Source organism: Oncorhynchus clarkii, chromosome 4, assembly GCF_045791955.1.
Source record: "Oncorhynchus clarkii lewisi isolate Uvic-CL-2024 chromosome 4, UVic_Ocla_1.0, whole genome shotgun sequence".
Classification (NCBI taxonomy): domain Eukaryota; kingdom Metazoa; phylum Chordata; class Actinopteri; order Salmoniformes; family Salmonidae; genus Oncorhynchus; species Oncorhynchus clarkii.
In genome coordinates, this window is record NC_092150.1 from 27629745 (window position 1) to 27648780 (window position 19036).

At 43.7% G+C, this 19036-nt stretch overlaps 1 protein-coding gene across 3 annotated transcripts in view; it reads left to right on the plus strand.

The window, feature by feature from the left end:
• Positions 1–19036, plus strand: part of LOC139406671 (disabled homolog 1-like) — an 88931-nt gene that overhangs the window by 32848 nt on the left and 37047 nt on the right. The gene's annotated exons all lie outside the window — the stretch shown is intronic.

The following is a 19036-nucleotide window of genomic DNA, read 5'->3' on the forward strand; positions in this document are numbered from 1 at the left end:
GACCCTGCCCAACAGTCACACAATGATTCACTAAACAGCGGGCACTCTGTTTCTGACACAATGGCTTGAAACTTTACGCACACACACACACACACACACACACACACACACACACACACACACACACACACACACACACACACACACGTGAGGGTGATGAAATACAAATGCAATTATATTTGTTCAAACTGTATTCCACCCAGAGTCGATCAGTCTGCTGTGGACCCTGTAGAAAGCCTGTTAGTGGATCAGTACTCGCCCCAGGAGGATGTGGAAACCTGTTGGGTTTCCCAATTGTCTTTGTGCGTGTGTTCTCCCATAGGCATGCCCTGCTTTGAAAGCTCCATGAATTTTGAGGTTTCAGACCCAGTCTGCTGCTCCACATAGAAGACTTACCCAGAAACCCATTATACACACTTATAGGTGCTACGTATAAAATGTCTCAACCATGTGGAAGCTAGGTGAATTGCAACAGTACTTAGGCTGAATATAAACAACTCTCCCTCCTCTCCTGCCTCCCATTTCTTCACAGCACAGTAGAGACTTTGTGGCTGTGGAACCTAGTGGAAGCTACTCTCGCTTGAGACTTGTACTTTCAGTTTGGTCCACCAGCTTCAAACAGCTGAAAATACGTTTTGTTAGTGAAAGATATTTCACATCGATTTACAGTACATTCGGCTGGTATTCAGACCCCTTGAGTTTTTCCATTTTTTTCCATTACAGTCTTATCCTAAAATGTTCCCTAGTCAATCTACACACAATACCCCATAATGGAAAAGGTTTTTAGAAAAAAACGAAAACCTTATTTACATAAAAGTATTCAGAACCTTTGCTATGAGATTCGAAATTGGGCTCAGGTGCATCCTGTTTTCATTGATCATCCTTGAGATGTTTCTACAACTTGATTTGAGTCCACCTGTGGTAAATTCAATTGATTGGACATGATTTGGAAAGGCACACACCTGTCAATATAAGGTCCCACAGTTGACAGTGCATGTCAGAGCAGAAACCAAGCCATGAGGTCGAAGGAATTGTCCGTAGAGCTCCGAGACAGGTTGTGTTCAAGCATAGATCTGGGAAAGGGTACCAAAACAGCATTGAAGTTACCAAGAACACAGTGGCCTCAATCATTCGTAAATGGAAGACGTTTAGGAAGAACTAGGAAGAATCACCAAGATTCTTCCTAGAGCTGGACTCCGGCCAAACTGAACAATCGGGGGAGAAGGGCCCTGGTAAGGGAGGTAACCAAGAACTCGATGGTCACTCTGACAGAGCTCCAGAGTTCCTTTATGGAGATGGGAGAACCTTCCAGAAGAACTACCAGCTCTGCAGCACACCACCAATCAGGCCTTTATGGTAGTGTGGCCAGACGGAAGCCACTCTTCAGTAAAAGGCACATGACCGCCCGGTTGGAGTTTGCCAAAAGGCACCTAAAGGACTTTCAGACCATGAGAAACAAGATTCTTTGGTCTGATGAAACCAAGATTGAACTCTTCTGTCTGAATGCCAAGCGTCACGTCTGGAGGAAACCTGGCACCATCCCTACGGTGAAGCATGGTGGCAGCATCATGCTGTGAGGATGTTTTTCAGCGGCAGGGACTGGGAGACTAGTCAGGATCAAGGGAAAGATGTACAGAGCAAAATACAGAGAGATTCTTGATGAAAACCTGCTCCAGAGCGCTCAGTACCCCAGACTGGGGTGAAGGTTCACCTTCCAGCAGGACAACGACCCTAAACACACAGCCAAGACTACGCAGAAGTAGCTTCGGAACAAGTCTCTGAATGTCCTTGAGTGGCCCAGACAGAGCCCAGACTTGAAGCCATCGAACATCTCTGGAGAGACATCGCTTGAGAGGATCTGCAGAGAAGAATGGTAAAACTCCCCAAATACAGGTTTGTCAAGCTTGTAGCGTCATATCCAAGAAGACTTGAGGCTGTAATCGCTGCCAAAGTTGCTTCAACAAAGTCCTGAGTAAAGGGTCTGAATATTTGATGTTTCAGTTGTTGTTTTTTATTTGCAAAAATTGATAAAAAGCTGTTTTTGCTTTGTCATTATCATTATCTATTGTATGTAGATTGATGAGGGAAAAAACTATTTAATCAATTTTAGAATGACGTAAGCAACATAAGAAAATGTGTAAAAAGTCAAGAGGTCTTTCCCAAATGCACTGTAGATTGTACAATGATTCTTTACACTATGAATTGCTTGTTTGGTAACATAAACTGAAATTAGGCAAATGTTATAGAATTTTAGCAACCAGGTAATGGCAGGGCAATTTCTGCTTGTGCGATGATTACCATGCCTCTGAGTGAAGCTTTGACAACAAGAGCCAGAAGGCTGAACAATCTTTATGCAATTTTGTGTGGGCCCAAAACGTTTTAGTTGTTGTTGTTGAAACAAAAAAACATTGTGAAACTATCATTCCGCTATTACTGCAGATATCAGGACATTTTTCTGAAATAACAAAGAAAAAATATGACATATAGCTCCTTTAACCTGCACACCTCTCCTCTATCCTCCACCTGTATCATCAGCTCTCTCTCCCCCTCCATCCCCTTCTTCACCCTCTGGGCTGGGAGTTAGCATGCTTTTACAATGCATGCTGTCCCTGCTACATAGAGTGATACAACTGTTACGGTGAATGCACACACCAAGGAACGCACGTACACACGTACACACGTACACGTACACGTACACACACACACACACACGTACACACGTACACACACGTACACACGTACACACGTACACACACACACACACACACACACACACACACACACACGCACATGCACACGTACACGTACACACACACACACACGTACACACACACACACACACACACACACACACACACACACACACACACACACACACACACACACACACACACACACACACACTCCAGGTGATAATAAAACAGTGACAGTGGGACGGCCGAGTAGGCTGCTTCCTCATATCAATGAAATGCTTCTCTCTGTCTGCTTCTCCAAGCTCTCATCTGAGGAGTGATACTGAATTGATGTAACTAATGTTTAGACCTCTAAATGACCTCTGTGCCTAAGAGGAGAGAGAGAAGAGAAAGACAGAGCGAGAGAGAGCAAGCAGGAGAAAAGTGCCATACATTTAATTAAAATGTTTTTTGTGATGTGGGTGTATTCCGGTGTTAGTGTGTTGTCTATGTGACCAACCGATTCTTAAATCCGTCTCTGCTGCGCAACAAAAGACTAGGTTGACCAATGAAAAGACCAATGAACTAAAGTATTTGTGTGTGTATGTGTGTGTGTGTGTGTGTGTGTGTGTGTGTGTGTGTGTGTGTGTGTGTGTGTGCGTGTGTGTGCGTGCGTGCGTGCGTGCCACGGTCTCCTCCAGACTTTTCATGTGGTTGTTCGACCGCACCAGTTACTAGTCTCCATAGCAACAGTTTCTCCGCAAGTAATTTGCACATGGAAACATCCCATATGTCACACTCATACTCTCTCGCACACACACTCTCTCGCAGACACACACACTCTCTCGCAGACAGACACAGATGGCTACATTGCAGGGACAAGCTCACCGTCTCTCCGTTTCTCTTTCATGTGTTTTTTCTCCATCTCTCCTGCTTTCTCTCCGTCCCTCCATCTCACGACCCTGCTGGGAGAATGAAGGGAGTAGATTCATTAAGACCTCCCCTATTGACAGACAAGATGAGATGAAGGGAGTAGATTCATGAAGACCTCCCCTACTGACAGACAAGATGAGATGAAGGGAGTAGATTCATGAAGACCTCCCATACTGACAGACAAGATGAGATGAAGGGAGTAGATTCATGAAGACCTCCCCTACTGACAGACAAGATGAGAGGGAGGAGTAGATTCATGAAGACCTCCCCTACTGACAGATAAGATGAGATGAAGGGAGTAGATTCATGAAGACCTCCCCTACTGACAGACAAGATGAAATGAAGGGAATAGATTCATGAAGACCTCCCCTACTGACAGACAAGATGAGATGAAGGGAGTAGATTCATGAAGACCTCCCCTACTGACAGATAAGATGAGAGGGAGGAGTAGATTCATGAAGACCTCCCCTACTGACAGACAAGATGAGATGAAGGGAGTTGATCATGAAGACCTCCCCTACTGACAGACAAGATGAGAGGGAGTAGATTCATGAAGACCTCCCCTACTGACAGAAAATATGAGAGGGAGGAGTAGATTCAGGAGGAGTAGATTCATGAAGACCTCCCCTACTGACAGACAAGATGAGATGAAGGGAGTAGATTCATGAAGACCTCCCCTACTGACAGATAAGATGAGATGAAGGGAGTGGAATTATGAAGACCTCCCCTACTGACAGACAAGATGAGATGAAGGGAGTAGATTCATGAAGACCTCCCCTACTGACAGATAAGATGAGATGAAGGGAGTAGATTCATGAAGACCTCCCCTACTGACAGATAATATGAGATGAAGGGAGTAGATTCAGGAAGACCTCCCCTACTGACAGATAAGATGAGAGGGAGGAGTAGATTCATGAAGACCTCCCCTACTGACAGATAGGATGAGAGGGAGGAGTAGATTCATGGAGACCTCCCCTACCGACAGACAAGATTAGATGAAGGGAGTAGATTCATGAAGACCTCCCCTACTGACAGATAAGATGAGAGGGAGGAGTAGATTCATGAAGACCTCCCCTACTGACAGATAAGATGAGAGGGAGGAGTAGATTCATGAAGACCTCCCCTACTGACAGATAAGATGAGAGGGAGGAGTAGATTCATGAAGACCTCCCCTACTGACAGACAAGATGAAATGAAGGGAGTAGATTCATGAAGACCTCCCCTACTGACAGATAAGATGAGAGGGAGGAGTAGATTCACGAAGACCTCCAACTAACTGACAGATAAGATGAGAGGGCGGAGTAGATTCATGAAAACCTCCCATACTGACAGATAAGATGAGACGAAGGGGGGAGATTCATGAAGACCTCCCCTACTGACAGATAAGATGAGATGAAGGGAGTAGATCATGAAGACCTCCCCTACTGACAGATAAGATGAGAGGGAGGAGTAGATTCATTAAGACCTCCCCTACTGACAGACAAGATGAGATGAAGGGAGTAGATTCATGAAGACCTCCCCTACTGACAGATAAGATGAGAGGGAGGAGTAGATTCATGAAGACCTCCCCTACTGACAGATAAGATGAGATGAAGGGAGTAGATTCATGAAGACCTCCCCTACTGACAGACAAGATGAGATGAAGGGAGTAGATTCATGAAGACCTCCCCTACTGACAGATAAGATGAGAGGGAGGAGTAGATTCATGAAGACCTCCCCTACTGACAGATAAGATGAGATGAAGGGAGTAGATTCATGAAGACCTCCCCTACTGACAGATAAGATGAGAGGGAGGAGTAGATTCATGAAGACCTCCCCTACTGACAGACAAGATGAGATGAAGGGAGTAGATTCATGAAGACCTCCCCTACTGACAGACAAGATGAGAGGGAGGAGTAACTTCAAGTGTTTCTATATTTCAGGAAAGATGGGAGGATGAAACAGACATTTGTTTTAACAGATGTCCTGTCTTCATAAATACCATGTTTTTGTTTGTTTCTGTTTAGAACAGTATAAAAGCTCATTTGGTACCTGTGTAGCTGGATAGTTTGAGAACGAGAGAAAGAGACTCAATATTGACAGGGTCAGTCAGATAGATAGACAATTGAAACAGCAGGTTCGGTCTCCCTCTCTATTCTCAGACTGAACTCCCCTTCTGGCCTGAGAAAGTTTTTGCTTCACAAGGTGACCTTGTCATAGTGGTGGCGATGGTGTATTTTTCGGGAGTTGGGAGGGGGGGGGGGGTAATGTGGACGGTTCTGTCCCTGAGGTTTTACCACTCTAATTTGTTCCTTGTTTTCTGTCAGAGTGGATGGCTGCAGGCTACACACACACACACACACACACACACACACACACACGCACACACCTCAGATCCCAAGAGCTTGCCCCTGTCATCCGGGTCAAAGAGGTGATGAAGAGCTGTGAGGGAGAGAGGAAGAGAGGTGGGGAGGAGAGAAAGTGGAAGAGGAGAGGACACCTTTCACAGTAACCACAGCCCCCTAGTGGCAGATCTTAGCCCTCTACAGATATTAATATGTATGAACACACACAGAACAATGACCCTGCATGGCCTTGGTCAGCATGGTAATATAATCATTCAACATTGAGTCTTCAGGAAAATCAGAGTACAGTTAGCTTGATGATAAAATCAACCATAAATGAGTTTCTACACACAATCCCAAGAAACACCACTTTAGTGTTGGATGTGGTTGTTATCCAGTCCCCAGTAAACGTGCTATAGCACTGGGGATCATCCATAAGATGATAAGAGAGTAGCTTCACTCTAGGAACAGCTACAGTAGTGTGACTGACTGGGTTTTAACAACACTGTCAGCCCGCGGAGACACTGTAAAGCCCAGTCAAGGTCATTTTTCCTGCTCATATTAGACATCTTTGTTGGATTGTGTTGCATTGGGTTGTTCCTTTCATGTCTGCAATCATTCTCTCTCTCTTCCCCACTCATCTCTCTCTCTCTATCTCCCTACCTTTCTCTCCCCCATCCCCCTCTCTCTCTCTCTCTCTCTCTCTCTCTCTCTCTCTCTCTCTCTCTCTCTCTCTCTCTCTCTCTCTCTCTCTCTCTCACTCTCTCTCTCACTCTCTCTCTCTCTCTCTCTCTCTCTCTCTCTCTCTCTCTCTCTCTCTCTCTCTCACTCTCTCTCTCTCTCTCTCTCTCTCTCTCTCTCTCTCTCTCTCTCTCTCTCTCTGTTAGTGTGACAGATGTAATGGAGGATTATTTCATTAGATGTGTTAGAGGCACAGCAGGTCACAGCCGCAGCGGACATTTAATTACATCACACACACACACACACACACACACACACCACACACACACACACACACACACACACACACACACACACACACACACACACACACACACACACACACACACACACACACACACACACACACACACACACACACAGAGATGAATTCAGCTGTGACAGGAAAGGCTGTGATGGAGCATGATACTAATATAAACCACTCAGCAGGCAAGCTAACCCCGGAGCTACCTATACAAATCTACCTCCTACCTCTCTCTACCTCTCCCTATACCTCTTTCATCCCCCTTCCTCTCACTCTCTATCTACCTCTCTTGGCTTTCATGTCGCTCACATGCTGGGATGACTCTCTGAAGGGAGGGGGGGTTGTCACAAGAATGTGTGTGCATGAGTGTACTTACTTGTGTGTGTGTGTCTGTGAGCTTGTGTGAGCCATGTGTGCATGCCTATATGGTCTATTGGTCTGTAACTATCAGCCAGTCATAATGGCCAAAAAAAGATGAATGAAATACTGCTCTGGGCATCAGGTACAGTAGTTTAGAGGTTGATGGCGCGATAGAGATGGCAGCTTCGCTTCAAGTCCTTAGGAAACTGCAGTATTTCATTTTTTTAATGTATTATTTCTTACGTTGTTAGCCCAGAAAACCTTAAGTGTTATTGCATACAGCCGGGAAGAACTATTTGATATCAGAGAGACATTAACTTACTAGCACAACCAGCACTACGACCAGGAATACGACTTTCCCAATGCGGATCCTTTGTCTGCACCTCCCAGGGCATTTGAACTGACTCCAGAGGCCAACCCAAAACAACAACGTCAGAGGAGAGTGTGCCGGAGTGGTCTTCTAGTGAGGCTTCGGATGCGCGCACACCACCCACCGCTTCAGAGTATATTTCTCGCTAATGTCCAGTCCCTAGTTAACAAAGTCGACGAAATTAGTGCAAGAGTTGCTTTCCAAAGAGATTTCCAGGATTGTAACATACTCTGTTTCATGGAGACATGGCTAGCTGGGGACATGCTGTCTGAGTCAGTACAGCCAATGGGATTTTCAGTGCATCGCACCAACAGGAACAAACATCTCTCTGGTGAGAAGAAGGGCGGGGGTGTATGTTTCATGATTAACAACTCATGTTGTAATTATAACAACATACAAGAACTCAAGTCCTTTTGTTCACCTGACCTAGAATTCCTCACAATCAAATACCGACCGTATTATCTTCCAAGAGAACTCTCCTCGGTTATCGCCACAGCCGTGTATATCCCCCCGCAAGCGGTGACCAAGGCGGCCATCAAGGAACTTCACTGGACTTTATGCAAACTGGAAACCATATATCCTGAGGCTGCATTTATTGTAGCTGGGGATTTTAACAAAGCTAATCTGAGAACAAGTCTACTTAAATTCTATCAGCATATCGATTGCAGTACACGGGCAAGTAACACACTCGACCACCGCTACTCTAACTTCCACGATGCATACAAGGCCCTTCCCGGACCTCCTTTTGGCAAATCTGACCATGACTCCATCTTGTTGCTCCCCTCCTATAGGCAGAAACTGAAACAGGAAGCGCTTATGCTTAGGTCTATCCAACGCTTGTCTGACCAATCAGATTCCACGCTTCAAGACTGCTTCGGTACCGTGGACTGGGATATGTTCCAGGTAGCCTCAGACAAAAACATTGACCTATACTCTGACTCGGTGAGCGAGTTTATGAGGAAGTGTATAGGAGATGTACCCAATGTTAAAACCTTCCCTAACCAGAAACCGTGGATAGATGGCAGCATTCGTACAAAACTGAAAGCTTGTACCAACGCATTTAATCATGACAAGACGACTGAAAAAATGGCTGAATACAGTGTAGTTATTCCCTCTGTAAGACAAAGTGAAGTCACAATTCAACGGCTCAAACACGAGACGTATGTGGCAGGGTCTACAGACAATCACGGATTACAAAAATAATACAAGCCCCATCGCGGACATCGACGTCTTGCTCCCAGACAAATTAAACAACTTCTTTGCACGCTTTGAGGACAATACAGTGACACCGACACGGCCCGCTACCAAAGACTGGGGGCTCTCCTTCTCCGTGGCCAACCTGAGTAAAACATTTAAACGTGTTAACCCTCGCAAGGCTGCCGGCCCAGACGGCATCCCTAGCCGCGTCCTCAGAGCATGCGCAGACCAGCTGGCTGGTGTGTTTACGGACATATTCAATCAATCCCCATCCCAGTCTGCTGTCCCCACATGCTTCAAGATGGCCACCATTGTTCCTGTTCCCAAGAAAGATAAGGTAACTGAACTAATCGCCCCGTAGCACTCCCTTCTGTCATCATGAAGTGCTTTGAGAGACTAGTCAAGGAACATATCACCTCCACCCTACCTGTCATCCTCCAATTTGCTTACCGCCCCAATAGGTCCACAGACGACGCCATCACACTGCACACTGCCCTAACCCATCTGAAAAACAGGAATACCTATGTAAGAATGCTGTTCATTGACTACAGCTCAGCATTCAACACCATAGTACCCTAAAAACTCATCATTAAGTTTGAGACCCTGGGTTTCGACCCCACCCTGTGCAACTGGGTCCTGGATTTCCTGATGGGCCGCCCCCAGGTGTTGAAGGTAGGAAACAACATCTCCACTCCGCTGATCCTCAACCCTGGGGCCCCACAAGGGTGCGTTCTCAGCCCTCTCCTGTACTCCCTGTTCACCCATGACTGTGTGGCCATGTATGCCTCCAACTCAATCATCAAGTTTAAAGATGACAGTACAGTGGTAGGCTTGATTACCAACAACAACGAGACAGCCTACAGGGAGAAGGTGAGGGCCCTCGAAGTGTGGTGTCAGGAAAATAACCTCTCACTCAATGCGAGCAAAACAAAAGAGATGATCGTGAACTTCAGGAAACAGCAAAGGGAACACCCCCCTCTCCACATCGATGGGACAGCAGTGGAGAAAGTGGAAAGTTTTAAGTTCCTCTGTGTACATGTTACCGACAAACTGAAATGGTCCACGCACACAGACAGCGTGGTGATGAAGGCGCAACAGCACCTTTTCAACCTCAGGAGGCTGAAAAAATGTGGCTTATCCCTGAAAACCCTTACTAACTTTTACAGATGCACAATTGAGAGCATCCTGTTGGGCTGTATCACCACCTGGTATGGCAACTGCACTGCCCACAACCGCGGGGCTCTCCAGAGGGTGGTGCGGTCTGCACAGCACATCACCGGGGGCAAACTACCTGCCCTCCAGGACACCTACACCACCCAATGTCACAGGAAGGCAAAACATATAATCAAGGACAATAACCACCCGAGCCACTACTTGTTCACCCCACTTCCATCCAGAAGGTGATGTCAGTACAGGTGCATCAAAGCTGGGACAGAGAGATAGAAGCTGTTTTTCAATCTCAAGGCCATCAGATTGTTATACAGGCACCACTAGCTCAGAGAGGCAGCTGCCAACCTACAGACTTGATATCATTGGCCACTTTAATAAATGGAACACTAATCACTATAATAATGCCACTTTAACAATGTTTACATATCTCGCATTACTGATCTTATATTGACAGTTGAAGTCGGGAGTTTACATATACCTTAATCCTAGTAAAATTTCCCTTTCTTAGGTCAGTTAGGATCACCACTTTATTTTAAGAATGTGAAATGTCAGAATAGTAGAGAGAATTATTTATTTAAGATTTTATTTATTTCATCACATTCCCAGTGGGTCAGAAGTTTACATACACTCAATTAGTATTTGGTAGCATTGCCTTTAAATTGTTTAACTTGGGTCAAACATTTCAGGTAGCCTTCCACAAGCTTCCCACAATAAGTTGGGTGAATTTTGGCCCATTCCTTCTGACAGAGCTGGTGTAACCGAGTCAGGTTTGTAGGCCTCCTTGCTCGCACATGCTTTTTCAGTTCTGCCCACAAATATTCTATAGGATTGAGGTCAGGGCTTTGTGATGGCCACTCCAATACCTTGACTTTGTTGACCGTAAGCCATTTTCCCACAACTTTGAAAGTATGCTTTGGGTAATTGTCCATTTGGAAGACCCATTTGCGACCAAGCTTTAACTTCCTGACTAAGGTCTTGAGATGTTGCTTCAATATATCCCCATAATTTTCCTTCCTCATAATAATCTATTTTGTGAAGTGCACCAGTCTCTCCTGCAGCAAAGCACCACCACAACATGATGCTGCCACCCCCGTGCTTCACGGTTGGGATGGTGTTCTTCGACTTGCAAACCTCCCCCTTTTTCCTCCAAACATAACGATGGTTATTATGACCAAACAGTTCAATTTTGGTTTCATTAGACCATAGGATATTTCTCCAAAAAGTACGATCTTTGTCCCCATGTGCATTTGCAAACCGTAGTCTGTCTTTTTTATGGCGATTTTGGAGCAGTGGCTTCTTCCTTTCTGAGCGGCCTTTCAGGTTATGTCCATATAGGACTCGTTTTACTGTGGATATAGATACTTTTGTACCTGTTTCATCCAGCATCTTCACAAGGTCCTTTGCTGTTGTTCTGGGATTGATTTGCACTTTTCTCATCAAAGTACGTTCATCTCTAGGAGAACGCGTCTCCTTCCTGAGCGGTATGGTGTTTATACTTGCGTACTATTGTTTGTACAGATGAACGTGGTACATTCAGGCATTTGGAAATTGCTCCCAAAGATGAACCAGACTTGTGGAGGTCTACAATTTCTTTCTGAGGTCTTGGCTGAGTTATTTTGATTTTCCTATGATGTCAAGCAAAGATGCACTGAGTTTGAAGGTAGGCCTTGAAATACATCCACAGGTACACCTCCAATTGACTCAAATGGTGTCAAATAGCCTATCAGAAGCTTCTAAAGCCACGACTTCATTTTCTGGAATTTTCCAAGCTGTTTAAAAGGCACAGTCAACTTAGTGTATGTAAATTTTGGACCCACTGGAATTGTGAAACAGTGAATTATAAGTGAAATAATCTGTCTGTAAACAATTGTTGGAAAAATTACTTGTGTCATGCACAAAGTAGCTGTCCTAGCAGACTCCTAAGAAATTTGTGGAGTGGTTGAAAAACAAGTTTTAATGACTCCAACCTAAGTGTATGTAAACTTCTGACTTCAACTGTATTTCCCTAGATGTCGATGTCCTAAGCGACTTGCCAAAACTATTGTTTGTTAACAAGAAATTTGTGGAGTGGTTAAAAAACGAATTATAATGACTCCAACCTAAGTGTATGTAAACTTCTGACTTCAACTGTATATATTGTATCATTCACTATCTATTCTTTACTTTCTATTGCATCTTAGCAGCTCTGTCACTGCTCATCCATATACAGTGGGGCAAAAAAGTATTTAGTCAGCCACCAATTGTGCAAGTTCTCCCACTTAAAAAGATGAGAGAGGCCTGTAATTTCCATCATAGGTACACTTCAACCATGACAGACAAAAAATCCAGAAAATCACATTGTAGGATTTTTAATGAATTTATTTGCAAATTATGGTGGAAAATAAGTATTTGGTCACCTACAAACAAGCAGGATTTCTGGCTCTCACAGACCTGTAACTTCTTCTTTAAGAGGCTCCTCTGTCCGCCACTCGTTACCTGTATTAATGGCACCTGTTTGAACTTGTTATCAGTATAAAAGACACCTGTCCACAACCTCAAACAGTCACACTCCAAACTCCACTATGGCCAAGACCAAAGACATGTCAAAGGACACCAGAAACAAAGTTGTAGACCTGCACCAGGCTGGGAAGACTGAATCTGCAATAGGTAAGCAGCTTGGTTTGAAGAAATCAACTGTAGGAGCAATTATTAGGAAATGGAAGACATACAAGACCACTGATAATCTCCCTTGATCTGGGGCTCCACGCAACATCCAGACTCACACGTCTGGATCTGCAGGATTTGAGTCCCTGGCGGCGTAGGCTTTGTTACTTTGGTCCCAGCTCTCTGCAGGTCATTCACTAGGTCCCCCCGTGTGGTTCCGTTCTTGTGATCATTTTGACCCCACGGGGGGACCTAGTGAATGACCTGCAGAGAGCTGGGACCAAAGTAACAAAGCCTACGCCGCCAGGGACTCAAATCCTGCAGATCCAGACGTGTCCCCCTGCTTAAGCCAGTACATGTCCAGACCCGCCTGAAGTTTGCTAGAGAGCATTTGTATGATCCAGAAGAAGATTGGGAGAATGTCATATGGTCAGATGAAACCAAAATATAACTTTTTGTTAAAAACTCAACTTGTCGTGTTTGGAGGACAAAGAATGCTGAGTTGCATCCAAAGAACACCATACCTACTGTGAAGCATGGGGGTGGAAACATCATGCTTTGGGGCTGTTTTTCTGCAAAGAGACCAGGACGACTGATCCGTGTAAAGGAAAGAATGAATGGGGCCATGTATCGTGAGATTTTGAGGGAAAACCTCCTTCCATCAGCAAGGGCATTGAAGATGAAATGTGGCTGGGTCTTTCAGCATGACAATGATCCCAAACATACCGCCCGGGCAACGAAGGAGTGGCTTCGTAACAAGCATTTCAAGGTCCTGGAGTGGCCTAGACAGTCTCCAGATCTCAACCCCATAGAAAATCTTTGGAGGGAGTTGAAAGTCCGTGTTGTCCAGCAACAGCCCCAAAACATCACTGCTCTAGAGGAGATCTGCATGGAGGAATGAGCCAAAATACCAGCAACAGTGTGTGAAAACCTTGTGAAGACTTACAGAAAACGTTTTGAGATAAACTTTTGTTATTGACCAAATACTTATTTTCCACCATAATTTGCAAATAAATTCATAAAAATTCCTACAATGTGATCTTCTGGATTTTTTCTGTCATAGTTGACGTGTACCTATGATGAAAATTACAGGCCTCTCTCATCTTTTTAAGTGGGAGAACTTGCACAATTGGTGGCCGACTAAATACTTTTTTGCCCCGCTGTATTTTACACTTATATATTCTCATCCCATTCCTTTACTAGATTGGGTGTATTAGGTTTTGTTGTGGAATTGTTAAATATTACCTGTTAGATTCTGCTCCCCTGTCGGATCTAGGAGCATAAGCTTTTCGCTACACTCGCAATAATATACCGCTAACCATGTGTATGTGACCAATAACATTTTATTTGATTTTATTGGATTTAGGTTCCAGAGTTAGCCCAGCAAATGGATTTATTGGCGGTTTGAATCTCAGGGCTGGAGGGTTTCTGTAATCAGTACCTACTTCCGCTGGTCTCTTCAGCAAGGCACTGAAACCCTAAACCCCCCGGTACCCAGTGCTTCCTGCTTGCCTCTCGTATGTGTGTGGTGTTTCATCTCAGAGTGATGGAACTGGACTAAGGTCCTGAGAGAGCTGCGACAGATCAGGCTAAAGTCTCATCCTGAGGGTCTCTCTCGTTCTCTCTCACAATTCAATTCAAAAGGGCTTTATTGCCACTGGAAACATACATTGCCAAAACAAGTGAAATAGATAACGAATAATAGGGAAATAAACAACCATACATAAACAGTAAACATTACACTGCTTTAAAATAATAGAGGCATAATTGAATGTTATATTGTGGCGATGTACAGTGTTGTAAAAATATTGAAGAGTTTAAGTACAAAATGGAAAATAAATAAACATACATGAGTTGTATTTACAATGCTATTTGCTCTGCCTCATTCAGGGTTTGCAATGCATTCAGACAGTATTCAGACCTTTTCACTTTTTCCACATTTTGTTATGTTACCAGCCTTATTTTAAAATTGATTTTTTTTTTAAATGTCCCTTATCAATCTACACACCCCATAATGACAAAGCAAAAACAGGTTTTTAGACATTTTGAAATGTATAAAATGTTTTAAACAGAAATGCCTTATTTACATAAGTATTCAGACCCTTTGCTATCAGACTCGAAATTGAGCTCCGGTGCATCGTGTTTCCATTGATCATCCTTGAGATGTTTCAAAAAATTGATTGGAGTCCACCTGTGGTAAATTGAATTGATTGGACATGATTTGGAAAGGCACACACATATAAGGTCCCACAGGTGACAGTGCATGTCAGAGCAAAAACCAAGCCATGAGGTTGAAGGAATTGTCCGTAGAGCTCCGAGACAGGATTCTGTCGAGGCATAGATCTGGGGAAGGGTACCAACAAATGTCTGCAGCATTGAAGGTCCCCAAGAACATAATTGCCTCCATCATTTGCCTCCACCTTAAATGGAAGAACTTTGGAACCACTAAGATTCTTCCTAGAGTTGGCAGCTCTTTCAAACTGAGCAATCAGGGGAGAAGGGCCTTGGTCAGGGAGGTGACCAAGAACCTGATGGTCACTCGATAGAGCTCTAGAGTTCCTCTGTGGAGATGGGAGAACTTTCCAGAATAACAACCATCTCTGCAGCACACCACCAATCAGGCCTTTATGATAGTGTGCCCAGACGGAAGCCACTCTTCAGTAAAAGGCACATGACCGCCCGGTTGGAGTTTGCCAAAAGGCACCTAAAGGACTTTCAGACCATGAGAAACAAGATTCTTTGGTCTGATGAAACCAAGATCGAACTCTTCGGTCTGAATGCCAAGCGTCACGTCTGAAGGACACCTGGCACCATCCCTACGGTGAAGCATGGTGGAAGCATCATGATGTGAGGATGTTTTTCAGCGGCAGGGACTGGGAGACTAGTCAGGATCAAGGGAAAGATGTACAGAGCAAAATACAGAGAGATTCTTGATGAAAACCTGCTCCAGAGCGCTCAGTACCCCAGACTGGGGCGAAGGTTCACCTTCCAACAGAACAACGACCCTAAACACACAGCCAAGACTACGCAGAAGTAGCTTCGGAACAAGTCTCTGAATGTCCTTGAGTGGCCCAGACAGAGCCCAGACTTGAAGCCATCGGACATCTCTGGAGAGACATCGCTTGAGAGGACCTGCAGAGAAGAATGGGAGAAACTCCCCAAATACAGGTTTGTCAAGCTTGTAGCGTCATACCCTAGAAGACTCGAGGCTGTAATCGCTGCCAAAGGTGCTTCAACAAATTACTGAGTAAAGGGTCTGAATACTTATGTAAATGTGATATTTCAGTTGTTGTTTTTTATTTGCAAAAATTGATAAAAAGCTGTTTTTGCTTTGTCATTATGGGGTATTGTATGTAGATTGATGAGGGAATAAAAAAAAATCAATTTTAGAATAACGTAAGCAACATAAGAAAATGTGTAAAAAGTCAAGAGGTCTTGAATAGCGTCATACCAAAGAAGACTTGAAAGTTGCTGCCAAAGGTGCTTCAACAATGTACTGAGTAAAGGGTCTGAAAACTTATGTGAATGTGATATTTCAGTTTTTTTTTTATACATTTAAAAGCATTTCTAAAAGCCTTGCTTTGTTTTGTCGTTATGGGGTATTGTGTTTAGATTGATGAGGGAAAAAAACTTTTGAATCAATTTTAGAATAAGACTTTAACATAACAAAATGTGGAAAAAGCCAAGGGATCTGAATACTTTCCGAATGCACTGTATATCCATATTGATATTGTTCACCCGGTGGCCATTCTATTTAACGGCATCTAACTTGCGATTTTTCTTTGGCGCTGAAAAGGGAACCAGGAATTCATTTAGTTAAGAGTCATTGTTGAGAACGGTTTCTACACTGCTGGTTATCTCTTGCCATCCTTGTAAAAGCATTTGAAAGCATTGCTTTTTCACTTTCATCAATAAAACACTGGAGGTTTTTGGAATCCTGACAATGATTCAGTTTCTTTTTAAATGGTTTGGCTGGCTGTCAAATTACAGTTACACACACCATAAGGAAGACCATATAGTGTTTGTTCACTGGTTGCCATTTTCTTTTGTCAACAGGTTGCAAATCTTGCTGCTGTTATGGTAACTGTGGTATTCACCTATTAAATATGGGAGTTTATCAAAATTGGATTTGTTTTAGAATTCTTTGTGGGTCTGTGTAATCTGAGGGAAATACAGTTGAAGTCAGAAGTTTACATACACTTAGGTTGGAGTCATTAAAACTTGTTTTTCAACCACTCCACAAATTTCTTAGGAGTCTGCTAGGACATCTACTTTGTGCATGACACAAGTAATTTTTCCAACAATTGTTTACAGACAGATTCTTTCACTTATAATTCACTGTATCACAATTCCAGTGGGTCAGAAATGTACATACACTAAGTTGACTGTGCCTTTTAAACAGCTTGGAAAATTCCAGAAAATTATGTCATGGCTTTAGAAGTTTCTGATAGGCTACTTGACACCATTTGAGTCAATTTGAGGTGTACCTGTGGATGTATTTCAAGGCCTACCTTCAAACTCAGTGCCTCTTTGCTTGACATCATGGGAAGATCAAAAGATGTCAACCAAGAACTCCACAAGTCTGGTTCATCCTTGGGAGCAATTTCCAAATGCCTCAAGGTACCATGTTCATCTGTACAAACAATAGTACGCAAGTATAACCACCATGGGACCACGCAGCCGTCATACCGCTCAGGAAAGAGACGCGTTCTGTCTCCTAGAGATGAACGTTGGTGCAAAAAGTGCAAATCAAACCTAGAACAACAGCAAAGGACCTTGTGAAGATGCTGGAGGAAACAGGTACAAAAGTATCTATATCCACAGTAAAACGAGTCCTATATGGACATAACCTGAAAGGCCGCTCAGCAAGGAAGAAGACACTGCTCCAAAACCACCATAAAAATAACAGACTACGGTTTGCAACTGCACATGTGGACAAAGATCGTACTTTTTGGAGAAATGTCATCTGGTCTGATGAAACAAAAATAGAACTGTTTGGTCATAATGACCATCGTTATGTTTGGAGGAAAAAGGGGAGGCTTGCAAGTCGAAGAACACCATCCCAACCGTGAAGCACGGGGGGTGGCAGCGTCATGTTGTGGGGGTGCTTTTCTGCAGGAGGGACTGGTGCACTTCACAAAATAGATGGCATGAGGAAAGAACATTATGGGGATATATTGAAGCGACGTCTGAAGACATCAGTCAGGAAGTTAAAGTTTGGTCTCAAATGGGTCTTCCAAATGGACAATGACCCCAAGCATATTTTCAAAGTTGTGGCAAAATGGCTTAAGGACAACAAAGTCAAGGTATTGATGTGGTCATCACAAAGCCATGACCTCAATCCTATAGAACATTTGTGGGCAGAACTGAAAAAGCGTGTGTGAGCAAGGAGGCCTACAAACCTGACTCAGTTACACCAACTCTGTCAGGAGGAATGGGCCAAAATTCACCCAACTTATTGTGGGAAGCTTGTGGAAGGCTTCCCGAAATGTTTGACCCAAGTTAAACAATTTAAAGGCAATGCTACCAAATACTATTTGAGTGTATGTAAACTTCTGACCCAGACGCTGAAATAAATCATTATTCCCAATAAATGTGGGAATTAAAGCTGAAATAAATCATTCTCTCTTCTATTATTCTGACATTTCACATTCTTAAAATAAAGTGGTGATCCTAACTGGCCTAAAAAATGGAATTCTTACTAGGATTAAATGTCAGGAATTGTGAAAAACTGAGTTTAAATGTACTTGGCTAAGGTGTATGTAAACTTCTGACTTCAACTGCATGTGTCTCTAATATGGTCATACATTTGGCAGGAGGTTAGGAAGTGCAACTCAGTTTCCACCTCATTTTGTGGGCAGTGTGCTCTCGAGAGCCAGTTGTGCCTTCTGCGGCATCTCTCAATAGCAAGGCTATTATAGTCAAAGCTTTTCTCAACTTTGGGAATTTTCTTAATTATCTTCCTCCCTCCCTCCCACTCTGTTGTCTGTGAGGAGTACTTTACTAACCACAGAAGATAACATAGAGAGAGGAGCAAGGACAACACACACAAACACACTAGTACACACACTCAATACACACTACACACATAAATAATAGAGAGTGTGAGAAGAGAGGGGAAACAGAAAGAGAGAGGAGATAAGAACAACATGTCACACCATCATTCAGAGAGGGAATGGGTAGGGGTGGATAGAGGTAGAGATGGGATGGATAGAGAGATAGAATAGGGAGGGATGGATAGAGATAGAGATGGGATGGATAGAGAGATAGAATGGGGAGAGATGAATAGAGAGATAGAATAGGGAAGGATGGATAGAGATAGAATAGAGAGGGATGATAGCGATATAATAGAGAGGGATGATAGAGATAGAATAGAGAGGGA